Below are 13,154 nucleotides of genomic sequence, written 5' to 3' on the forward strand. Positions count from 1 at the left end.
ACCTCCTGTCCGGCCTGCCACCTCTGCTGTTACCCAGTGGCAGGTCCGAAAGGGCTTGGAGTGGTCAAAGGACTACTCATAGACCAACCTTGCATGGTTGGCCTCACCGAGGCTGTGCAGGTCAGTGAGGGCCTGGGCTTCCATTCCTAGCCCAGATGGGACTCCATCTCACCTGCCTCAGCGCTTCCTTGGAGCTCCTCTCCTGGATCACCGAGGTCCAAGGGCACATTTCTCCCTGGAATTGGGAGTGCTCCCTGGTGCTTCCTCCTACTGATCTGTTACACAAACTACCTGATCTATAGAACTCATAGCTCCTTTTACTCAGCATGCCCTACCTGGTATCCCATTTCCCTCTTTTTTCCTTTTTCAAAAACAATCAGGATGGAGATAAACTCCCGCATGATTTTCTCCAAACATTATATTGATCTAAGGATTTACATTACACTATTTCATTGTACCAGGAAACCTGTACTTTAAGTCCTCTGTTAAAGTGGGGAAGAGCTAGAAGTGAGAAGAGAGAGAGGAGTGAGCGCTGAGATATTCATCTGGAGTTGTTGAACTTTGGAAGCCTACTGGTTGGAGTTAGCATTCTGCTCTGGACCCCCTCCCCTCCATTGTGACATCATCTGCCAGTGCCTTAGACACAGTTTCAGTGGCAAGAGAGTTGGGGGAGAGCTGGAAGTGAGAAGAGAGAGCGGAGTGAGCGCTGAGATATTCACCTGGAGTTGTGAGACTTTGGACATCTGCCAGTTGGAGTTAGTGTTCTGCCCCAGACCTTCCTACCTTGCCCTGTCATGACATCATCTGCTGCTGCTGGCCTGAGTACTTAGGCATGGCTGCAGCAGCAAGAGAGCCAGTGGAGAGCTGGAAGTGAGAGGAGAGAGGAGAAAGCGCTGATATATTCACCCGAAGTTGCTAGACCTTGGACACTTGCTGGCTGGAGTTGGTGTTCTGCTCTGGGCCCCCCCCCCCCCACCACCACCATTGTGATGTCATCCACCAGCGCTGGCCTGAGTACTTAGGTGTGGCTACAGTAGCATGCAGCCACAGCACACTGCTGATGGCGCTATTGAGTGCGAAAGCTGGCAGCAATCACACCGTGGAGGTGCGATAGCTGCCGGCTTTCGCAGGCCTGCCCCCCGCTTCGCCACCCCGCCCGCCGTTACTACTGGATTTTCTATGGTCTGCGACCTTAGAAAATCCAGGCCTGTCACTCTCTGTTTCTCATGTATAGCAGCATATCCCTTCACAATTTCTTACCCAGCAGCATTTTTCCAGTCTATGCTTGATAAGATGCTATTTATTTTCATAAAATACTCTAATAACGTGACTCCTGGGTGTGCCCTCCAGTACATCACTGCACCTCTCTCATCTGTCGTCATTGCAGAATCAAGTAACTTTCTATCTGTATTTTTTTGTCTTTTTGTGAGTCAAATGCTTTTTTTTTTTTTTTTAAATAGATTTGTCATATTCTGACGCTGTAACTTTTATAGAATGAAATACAGTAATTAACATATTTAACAATAATATAATTCTCTCCTGATTGTACCACCATTTGAATCATTCTCTGTGTGCTGGGCACATTATAAATGCACAATAAATCTATGACTGGAAACATATTCTGCAACATCATATTTTAAAATGTGTTTATTCTTTTTAAATTCTTTTTTGACTGTAAAATATTCATTTAGGAAAAATGTTGGTGGTTGGTGCCAAGTGATCTCAGTTTGTATATGTTTAGTCTACTTGCATTGTGCAACATTTTCACCCTTTTTTTTTCCATCATTAATTTACAATATCGTGTACTGTCTAAATAATTTTTTTTCCATTGTGGTAGAGCATGTTTTATTTTTTAAAACTTCAGAAATGTTACGCGTCCCGCTTGCGGCCATCCCGCGCACGGGACTGCTCACCTGCATAGTTCCTCAGCGGGTCCCGGGATGACCTCCCTCACAGTAGTTGCTAGCCCAGCTAGGCCCCGGCATCCCGCGGCAGCGGTCGCCGGGTCTTCCTCTGCACGCCAGGCCTCACACCAAGGTTCGGCTTCTCCTGCCATGCTGGCCACGCCACTACGCACGCGCACAGGGACCGCCCGGACTCTTGTACAGCCGAGGGCGGGTCTTGGTTCTGCAGCGCGCCCTGATTGATCTAACAATTTGAGGAAGTTCCTGCCTCCACTTCCTTGCCTTGGCAAGCGGGTCGGCTTGTATGATAGATTGTCTCTGCGCTTGTTCCTGCTTGTTCCTAGTCTCGTTCCAGGATCCTTATGTTCCAGTTCCGTTCCTGACTTGTTCCTGCATCCTCGTTCCTGAGTCCTGCCTGTTCCTGTGTTCGTCTGTCTGTCTACCCAGGTAGAACCCTCGGACTGACTTTCTGGTACTGACCTCGGCTTGCTCCTGACCTACCTGCCTGCCTGCTGCCTGCTTACGACCTTTGCTGGTTCCTGACCTACCTGTCTGTTTGCCACCTGCCTCAAGACCTCAGCATGCTCCTGACCTGCTCGCCTGCCTCAAGACCTCTGTTTGTCTCTGACTTTGTCTGACCTTTGGTATCTGACCCTTGCCTCGTTGACCACTCTTCAGTCTATTTTGTTAAAAGGGATTTGCATATTTCTAGTGATTTTGTGGATTGGCATTTCTACTATTGCTTTTCAGATTTTCTCAGGGTTTGCTTAGTGTGTCTTAGTTCTTCACAATCCCAGGGTTTCTTTTGATTAGAGGTATTGCACTCTTTCTGGAATGTTTTTTTCCTGTACTGGGCATAGTTTATCAGCTATTTCATTGATGATTTTATCCTAGGAATCAAATGCTGAGGTGGCATCATCATTTTTAAAATCTGTTATCTTATTTTTAATGTCCTCTTCAAATATTTTAGGTTCTAACTTTTTCCTGTATGTGAATGATTAATTAATATGTGATTCTGCTTGCTGTGTGTTGAGGAGAGTTATTTCTGCTTTTATTAATTGGTGATCAGTCCATGGTAGTATGTAGTGAGATGCATTGATTATGCAATTATTGTTGTTTGCGAATAATAGGTCAAGGATGTGTCCTGCTTTATGAGTGGGGTTGGTTATGAATTTACCAGCCCATTGCTTCCATTGCTTCCATTGCATCTAGGAATATTTCACATGCTCCGGGAGGAGCCCATAGGGACCCGGGCCACTTGGACTTAGGTGGGCCTCGCAGGGTCTCCTGGGAGTATGGAAGTCCAGCGTGCCCACAGACACAGAAGGAGTGCAGTCGGGTTCGAGCTGGAGCAGGGAGAACCAGAACAGAGTTGGTGATGACAAGGCGAGGAACAGAGCCAGAATCTGGAGACGATGTCAGGCAGGCGAAAGGTCACATCCTAAGGGAAAAGGGCCATCGGCGCCATTTTGTTTACTGGCAGCCGATGGCCCGAGAGTGGGAGAACGCTGCTGAGACCCTCCACTGGACCACCAGATACTTAAAAAAAAATTTTGGGGGGGGGGGGATACTAAAGAACTAATTTTAAAGGGTCGGGCTGTGTTTATATACCTTCCGGTGCAGGGGTTAGTATAAATCGGTTTAATAAATTCCAATATTTTCCCTGTGAAACCAAAAAGATATGACCATGAGTGTTACGGTCCCGGGAACGCCTTCCCTTTGGCCTCCCAGGCCCGAGTCGCAGTCCTCCGCGGTGTCCTCCCTACAAGGGAGACGCCGTCGCCGATCCACGGCTGGCCCCGCCCCCTAGGCGCGCGCGTGCCAGGGCTTCAGATTTAAAGGGGCCAGCGCGGGAGACTTAGGACAGCCCTCCTGGTGACGTCAGACGCTGCCGGGTTATTTAAACCCAGCAGCTACAGCTGTACCTTGCCTTGCAACGAGGTTCTCTCACTTGCTGAGTTTCTAGTTGCTGCTTTAGATCCTGGATCTTCTCTTGTGTCTTCTGGCTTCCGACCCGGCTTTGTCTCCTGACTCCTCTTCAGCTCCCGCTCCTGGTTTTGGTTTGGACTTCTGACTTCTGGCTTCCGACCCGGCTCAGTCCCACGACTCCGTCTTCAGCTTCCGCCCCTGGTTCTGGTTTGGATCTCTGACTACTGGCTTCCGATCCGGCTTTGTTCCTGGATTCCGACTTCGGCCTCTTCTTCTACCTCAGGTATTCAGTACTTGCTGGCCCAGAGGATTCTCCTAAGTTCCAGCGGCTCGGGCTCTCACGGGCTCCTCCCGGGGGAGCCGAGGGCTTCCGAGGGTGAAGACTCTTCCAGCCTCCTGGGTCCAGCCTTCCTCACCATCCACCTCTTCAGCCGCTGCCCAGATCCTTGGTCTCATAGGGTCCAGCCTAAGTCCAAGAGGCCCGGGTCTCTACGGGCTCCTCCTCGGGGGGACCTTGAGCTTCCAGTGGTGAAGTCTCCTCCAGAGTCACTTCAGCACTGCCTCCCGGTAGATTTTATACTGTTCCCACAGTATAACATCTACCATCTTGGCCGGCCCAAGGGTCCACGACCGTAACAATGAGACTCCACCAAACACATTTTCCGTGTCTCAACTCACAATTAAAGAATCAGTGACCACACCCTTGTGACATTGCATCAAGGCCACATATACTTTGCGAAAATTCACTGAGAAATGGCATCCATGCACAAATCCGGGTTGATCTATAGCAATCAATTTTGGCAAGATATTCTTTAATCTATTTGCCAGAATTGTTGCATATAGCTTTAGTTTAATGTCTAGATTTAATAATGAAATTGGTCTGTGAAAAGGAATCCCATACTGATTTTAAAAGAACTACAATTGCCGCTTCCCTTTGTGAAGTTGGACTATTTCCTTCGCAACCCATAGTCTCATAAACTGCTTGTAACAGATTCAACACCAATCCTCCCAGAGATTTATAAAAGGAGCCATCAGCCCAACAGGGTCTGGAGACGTGTAGGAAAGGAGAGAGCTGATGGCACCTAAAACGTCTGAAGTCTTATTGGGGCGTTTAGTTTTCCCAGATCCATTTAATTTATTTGTGATAACACAAATTCCTGCAAATATTTTGTCACTTTGCCCAAATCAACAGGCTCTGCCACATACAGTTTTAGGTAGTAAGTCACAAATACTTAGTAGTGGAGTGGAGTGGAGGTGTAGTCTAGTGGTTAGAGCTGTGGGCTAGGAACCATGAGACCAGGATTCAAGTCCCACTGTTGCTCCTTATGACCTTGGGCAACTCATTTTACCTTCGGTTGCTTATAGGATAGAAAAATACCTGAATGTAATCCACTTTGAAGTACTTGTAAAAAGTGGAATATAAAATCTAAATAAGCCCTTCAAAATCTAAAACTGCATGGATAAATTGGAAGTATTATTGTGCTTAACTAAATTGGCGGTGAAATACCTTTATTTTGTCTTAGAATAGAATGACCATCATATAACACAGCTAGAAGCACATCATACAGGGCTATTGTAGTGCCTGTCTTCATGCTAAAGTTTTAATCATCAGTCATTTCAAGAACAAAGTGTACATGGTCTACTCTTTAAAGTCTATTGTCACTGTTTTTGCATGGTTTCTTAAAGTTCTTTTTTTTGAAAAAAGCTTTTATATTTTGTAAATAAAATCTCAATTTTCTTGTGCAGTCTTTGCAAATGTCGTACTGGGACAATGAATATCTCTAATACCCTAAGTTGCCATTGAGTGTCCCCTTGGTGGTGCCAGTTGTAGGGTCTTCCTTGTGACTGGGCTGTTCTGTATGGTGGTGGGCCCCATCCTAAAAACGTTTTGCCCCTAGTTTGCTGATGAGTGTTGAGTTTGAATATCCAAAAGTTTTCCTGATGATTGAACTGTAATCTAAGATCTCCTCCTCATACAGGAGGTGGTATGAATTACAATACAATTTATGAAAAATCCTGAAAAGCATGATTAGATTGAATACAGTGCGATACAGTAGGAGCACTTCGTCCCCAGTGGAAATCCGGCTTCTGTATTTAATTAAGTGAACTCTCACAGGGCATGTTGTCCTACCTACATATAATTTTCGACAGGGACATTGTAAGGCATAAATCACATTACGTGATAAACAATTGGTGTTGTAACGGCTTTTGACTACCACCCCAGTGTTCGTTACATTACATTGTATGCCTGTGATGGTGGAGGCACAGAAATCACAGTTATTACACGGTATGTGTCCAGAGAGTACTTCATCAGAAGTCTGTGGAAAAATTGAATGAGCTCTAATCAAATGTTATTTGATGTTTGTACCTCTCGTATATGAAAATAATGGGGGTTGTCAAAATCCTGATGCCAAAGTTTATTAATGATTTTTCTAATTTTGACTGTCATGTTGGAATATTTTAAAAACACATATACCTTTTGTTCAAATGCTGGTTTTACTTTGTATTCAAGTAACTGTTGTCTATCTGAAAAGCGTGCTTGGGTAAAAGCTCTTTTCAAGGCCTTGTTGGGATAACCCCGAGCACAAAATCAGGACATTAATTCTGCTGATTGTTTCTTAAACTCTTCATTCTCTGAACAGAGACATCGTAGGTGAAAAAATTCTCCAACGGATAAGCCACACTTGAAGGGCCGCGGATGAAAACTTTCAAAATGTAAAATGCTATTTCTATGAGTTTTTTTGTGAAACAATATGGTGTGTATAGATATACCAGATTTAGAAATAAAAATATCCAAACAAGATAATTGAAATTGATCATACGTGATAGCGAATCTCAAATTCGGATCCTGCTGGTTTAGTCATTTGGATTGATGACATTTTTTTCATTTGGGACGACACGGAAGAACAACTTATGAGGTTTCATCAATCCTTGGCCCTTTAAGAAATTTAAAAATGTTCAATATGGCCCTCATGCCAGAAAATTACAGGACCCTTGGAGTAGAGAATTGCAATTAAATTACTTCTGTGCACTAGTTATTTCTTATTGACAATAAATATCCAAGCAGTAAATTTTGGAAGCTTATTACTCTTGGATGATTGAGAGTACCTGATTTTCAGTTTAGTGTATCTTGACTCATCCCATACAGGCATGCAAAAATTTCTTCCAAATTCATGACCTATCATTTGCAGGAAAAAATATGACATTACAGATTAAATGTTCATGTTTGAATAGCAAACCCAGTTAATTACTTCCTATGCATACAACAGTGTACTTGTACATTTTTCCTTCTAGAATTAATCAAACAACTGAGAACTGAACCTCTTTAGAAAGAATTTGTTATGCTGTCATTCTAAAGGGAACATGACCCTATCTGAGCTTCAAGCCATATACCCTGTGTTTATCTTGTTCTTTCATTCTCCTAGTTATGCCATCTCTCATTATTGTTAATTTTTAAAATTTCAAATATCGTTCAATGTAACAAGTTGTTTTGTATGTAAACCGGAGTGAAGGCAACCCTGCTATACCACGGTATATAAAAAATGCTAAATAAAATAAAATAAATATAATTGGAGCTTGTCAGTAATTAGCAGAGAGCCTAGATATGAAGCAACTCCTTCAAGTAACTAGACAGAGCACCAGCGAGCACCTTCTGTGCTACAACTCTGTAGTTTAAATACTGTTTCAGATTGTTCCCAGGATCTTCTCAAATAATAATATAAAAAAAACCATGCTCAAAAGGCTTTAGGGCTAGATTCACCCTATAGTTTTGGGCCTTTACTTGGCGAATGGTGATCAAATAACATGTTTTGCCAAATATCAATTGTCATAAAAAGGTTTATTTTAGGTTATTAATAGATATTTGGTGCACACAGATACCATACCAGAGCCATCATAGATGTTCCACTAACACAGAGACATATGACAGCAGATAAAGTGTAAAGCCCATCCAGTCTGGTGCAGCACAATAGGACCAAGTCAATCTCTGGCATTCCTTCACAACTAAGGAGTCTCTGTGCTTATCCCAGGAACTCTTGAATTCTGTTACTTTATTTCCAAATTTTAAGAAAGGAGTTGGGAGGGATGGAAAAGCACTGAACAAAGGTTCAGTTAGAGAAACAAACTGTAGGCAATGCTGTCATGTATTTATCAATATTTCAAAAACAGTAACTGAGTAAAGAGACCTTTGCATGCATCCAACAATCTGTGAGGAAATAATTTCCGATGTTACTCCGGAGTTTACCCCCTTTGAGCCTCCTATTAATTCCTCTTGCTCTGCCACTTCCCTTCCATTGACATGTTTGCTTCCTGTGTATTTTGCATACATTTTTCTTGCTGGTTAGTCCTCTCCCTTTGCATGCAAACATCCTTTTTGCTCTTGCTGTCGCCCCATCTACCTGTTTGGCCACCTTAAGATCATAAGATATGATCACCCCTAGATCCTGTTCTTGTTTTTTTGCACAGAAAAAAATTCATCCTTTACACTATAATGATCCTTTGTGATTTTGCTACCCAAATGCATGATCCTACATTTTTAGCATTAAATCCTAGCTGCCAGCCTCTAGACCATTCCTCATGCTTAACTAGATCACTTCTCATGTTTTTCACACCATCCAGGATGTCTACTCTGTTGATATCCTGGATCATTTTATCCTGGATCATTTATAACATGCGAGCGGCTGTGCGCGCATGTTATAAAATTGGGTGTAGATTTGTGTGCACCGGGTTGCATGCACAAATCTACGCTCACGTGTACCTCTTAAAATCCGGCCCAATTGCACCAAACTTCAGCCCTGGGAGTTGGGGATCTCTGGTAGGGAGAAGGCCTGAGCCTCCAAGGCCCTAACTGTTAAGGTGGAGAACCAGACTGCACAGTCACTCTCAATCTTTTATCAATACTCACAGTAAGGGGGGGGGGGGGGGGGGTCAGTTTCTCCAAAAGTAAGAGGGGTACACTTGAATAAGAGTCCAAGGGTAGTGTTCAGATCATAAAAAGGTTTATTTAAGCTTGAAAAATAATATCCAGGCTATGATTCCAAAAAATCAGAAATAAGATGAGAAAAATACAAATAAAAAAGAAGTGGGTTTCTTTGCCATAGTGCTTCTTTTTATAACCTTCCTTCTCTCTATTGTGCCCAGGTCTAAAATGCCTTCCCTAGTAAGGGTAGGTAAAATCTCCTCCAGTTCCAGCATAGACCAGGAATGATGGAAAAAACTTTCTACTAGATTAAAAAATAGATATAATCTCCAAAGTACTTCTCAGAACTCTCAGAAATCCCAATCTGTCTCTCACTCTGCTGTTAACTGAGTGCAAAGTGCAAAAACAGGGATCCAGCCCTTCCATCCAAGGGCTCCTCCCTCTCAGTCAGGAGCTGATCCAAAATAGCAAAAAATCACTTCTACAATTTTCTCAAATCTCTTAATCTCAAAAACATCTCCGGATGAATAGGCCTTGAGAACCAACTCAAAAACTCTCCCTTTCAATAAACTCCTCTGTACTGGGAGATCCAAGGTTGATCGCGCCGAACACTGTTATGTTGGAAGTCGCGGAATGAAAGTTTTTTGTTTTTTTTAAATCGCTTCACTTCACTGTTAAACCTACTTCACTAATTCTGTGCCATCAACCCTCTGATTCTCTGGTTTGTGACCATTTATACCCCTGAGATCCATCCAAAAAAGAGGACGGCCCAAAAACAGAGGAGGTGCAGGATATGCAAAGCCTCCAGCAAAAAAATAAATAAAAAAATAAAAAAATGAAAAATCCCAAGATGACCACCGGAAAAAATATTTTTGCTGGGTTCTTATCCCCACTACATTTGTCAGCTTCTACATATTCTTCCCTTTCACCTTTGAGTCTTACAATCCGATTTCTGCACTTCCTCCTGTTACTAACAAATCTAAAAACTGGCCTCTTGCTCCTCTTTAATGGCATTAACTATTTTCTCTTCCATTTGCGTCTTTTGTTCTCCTGACAACTTTTTCAGCTTTTATTTAACTTTTTCAGATACTGTCACTTGTCTTCCTTTTTTCTGTAATCTCTTGTAGTTTATGAATGATAAACCTTTTTTATTTTTCCTTTTCTGACATTTCTTTCGAAAACCACAGTAGCCTCTTTTCCTCTTTCCTTTATTTAGTTTCCTAACAAAAATAGTTGTTACTCTTGCAATATCTACTTTCAGTTCTGCCCATTCCTCTTCTGCTTTCCCGAGCTTAATTCCATCCAATTAATGACTCCTTGAGGTTCTCCCCCATCTTAGCAAAGTTAAGTTTCCTGAAGTCCTGGATCCTCAACTTTGAATGACCCACCATTGCCTCTGATCTAATACTGAAGCCCACCATCCTGTGATCACTGCATCCCAGGTGACATCAGACATAACCTCCACATTTGTAAGCACCAGGTCTGCTCTCGCCTCCTCACATGTTGGTTCCATTCAGAGTTTCCTGCAGACAATTCAGGAGCTTCTTGCTTCTGATACCCCAGTGGGGATGTCTCAGTCAACATTCAGCAGATTGAAATCTGCCAGCAATTGCATCTTCCCTTTCACAGCAAATTTGTGAATATCTTCACTTAAATCTCTCTCCATTTCTTCTGCCTGTAAAGGAGGTCTGTATATCTCACAAATATAAAGGTATGTTCTGTTCCTGTTTTTCCTCCTTATCTCATAAGCAAGCCCTGCAGTTCTATTGCTTTAATGTTTTAGTTTTTTATTTTTATTTTTAAATCTTTTTTATTAAACATTCACAGAATCAATAGAATACAAAATACCCGAGGATGGTTTTGTTCTGCACCCCCTCAAGTTTAAATAACAACAAACTGTTTTCCCCTCCTGTGTCATTTCCTCCCCCACCATTCCCTCCAAACATACTGTCAGGGTATGTCTGGAAAATAATGTTTTTTTTATACATAGCACAATCCCAAAAAATCCTATTCCAAAAGTTATAACATAACATTCATCTTGGTGACCATCATAAAAGAGATGCTGACCGCACAAAGAGTTTACTGTGTCTTGTGTCTGTAGGGAACCTTTGTTTTCTCTTACTTACAGGAGTGTACTAACTGGCTGGGGAGGTCCAGATCAGGAATTAGTAAAGAGGGGTGGAGTTTTTTCCCCCCCATGTGGGAGATGGTGTGTTCTAGCTGTTTATCATCCTCAAGCACCATCAATCCTTGTGGATTTTTAGTTCAACTTCTGTTCAGACAGGTCATGGATTTTAGTTTGGATTTTTTTCTTTTCTTTTTTTTTGGGGGGGGGGGGAGGCAGGAGTTCTCTGCCCCCTGTTGATTAATTTTTGTAACTTACCGAAGAGTGAAGTTAGTTGGTGTTTTCCTTTGAAGTCAGCTGGACAGACAGATTTATTTGAAGCTGTGTTTATTTGTTTTGACTCAGGTTTTGAGATATTCCCCTGTGAGACCCTTGTGTGAATTGTGCACAGTGGATTGGGGTGATCCTGTTTTTCGGTTAAATCAAAGTTAAGGAAGACCTGCGGCATGCTCGTTCAGGGTGGAGGCCTGACAGAGACCCTATGCAGAGGAGTTTCAACTATAAATTATCTGTCTCAAGTCACTATCTCCTCATTTTGGAGACAAGGAAGTTCCTCCCACTCTTCCTGTCTCTGGCTAGTTTTTCCCTTTATTTGGTAAAAGACTGTTAGAACTCAGTTACCAATCCATTGGGAGAGAGGGGTCTTTCATTCTGAAAGAAACTGAAGTGTGGAGAAATTAATCTGTGAGGAAAGGATCCATGCCAATAAAAAGAGACGGAAAAACTTGAAGGTATTTGGATGCATTGTTACTGTAGATTCGAGCCCCACTCCATAGTGGGGAGGCAACCGAAATGATAAATTAGGAATTGAAAAAAGGATTGAACTATCTTCAGTCTGAGTAATCTGAGAAATCTGAGTAACTGGGAAGAGTAAGAGATTTAAAGTTTAAGAAGTGGGCTTCCAAAGGAATTAAGAGACTTTGTTAAGAGTGGGAGGTCTCAAGCTTATTAATCTTTCTGCTGACCTATTATGTAATGACTTTATTTAACTCTGAAATGAAGCTCTAAATATTCTTCAGTCATCAAGATCAACTATCGGTAAAAGAAGTTTGAAACCATTTACTGTAAGTGAGATTTTTGCTGCTATAGTTGGGGAGATAATGCAGTGCACAGGAAGGGAAATGAGCTGGTGCAGTACCTATTGCAAAAAGGGTCTTGAGGTTGAGCATCCCTCCACAGGGAGCCCTGGAACTCAGAGTGAAATTGCTATCTGTGGAGAACTGAGAGACTGTGTGCAGAAAAGGTCCATCATATCTTTTTCCTATGTGTCTCTTGGTGCAAGCTAAAGGATCCGTCCTGTCTTATTTGGTGTCTTGATTGTAATCATAGGTCACCAGCCCTCCTATTTTTTTAGAGAATGTTTTTTGCACATAAAAAACTAAACTACAAGGCATCTATCGGAGGAATCTGCCATAGCTTATCTCCTGTTTCTGTGAGTCAAGGAGGTTCTTAGAGTTTTAGTAGTGTTTTTAGATATAAAACCACTCCTTCTCCATTTCTTCCTATCCTGTCCTTCAGAACAGATCATAGCATGGTTTACCTATATCCCCAAACCAAAGATGAGCCAAGTGTATCCCAGAATTATCAAACACAAACAAAGGAGGAAAACACTATACGGTGAATTTTAAAAGCCCAGCACATGCCAAAACTAGGAGAATAGAGCACAAGTTGGGCCAACGCACACCAAGCGGATTTTACAAGCCACTTGTGTACGTGCGAATCTCCTGCTACGTGTACAAATGAAAAGCTCCAAAAAAGGGGCTGGGCATGGGTGTGGTATGGGTGGAGCATGGACGTTCCTGGATTTCACCTTGAAAGAAGTGCACACAGGTGCGCGCTGGGATCCCCTGCTGCATAACTTTACTTCTGCTCTGGATGACATGCAAGTTATAAAATAAAGATAAATAGTCAAATCGGCGGGGTTTTAAGGCTCGGGGCTAACATGGGAGAAGGGAGGCTATTAAACTAAGGGGGTTTGGAAGTCCTATTCCTTACTTTGGTGAACTGGGAACAAACTGGGATAATGGTGTCGGTGCACAAGATTTTTCCACCTACTTTTTCTGGGCGCACATATATTAATGTATGGATGCCCTTCCCGGCTATTAAAAATTCATGTAGCTCCTGCACTTATGTGGCCATTTTTGCATGTGCAAGGCTTTTAAAATCTACTTCTTAATGCATATGTTGCGCCCGTCAGTCTCAGACGGCTGCGACCTCTGATGTTCACCTCTTTTTTCCCTGCACCAGCGATTCTTGGAAGAGTGGCGGCCTCCACCTG

At 42.7% G+C, this 13,154-nt stretch overlaps 1 protein-coding gene across 1 annotated transcript in view; it reads right to left on the reverse strand.

The window, feature by feature from the left end:
* VIPR2 (vasoactive intestinal peptide receptor 2) overlaps window positions 1–13,154 on the reverse strand; it is a 299,702-nt gene that overhangs the window by 177,088 nt on the left and 109,460 nt on the right. The gene's annotated exons all lie outside the window — the stretch shown is intronic.

This window comes from Rhinatrema bivittatum, chromosome 2, assembly GCF_901001135.1.
Source record: "Rhinatrema bivittatum chromosome 2, aRhiBiv1.1, whole genome shotgun sequence".
Taxonomy (NCBI): domain Eukaryota; kingdom Metazoa; phylum Chordata; class Amphibia; order Gymnophiona; family Rhinatrematidae; genus Rhinatrema; species Rhinatrema bivittatum.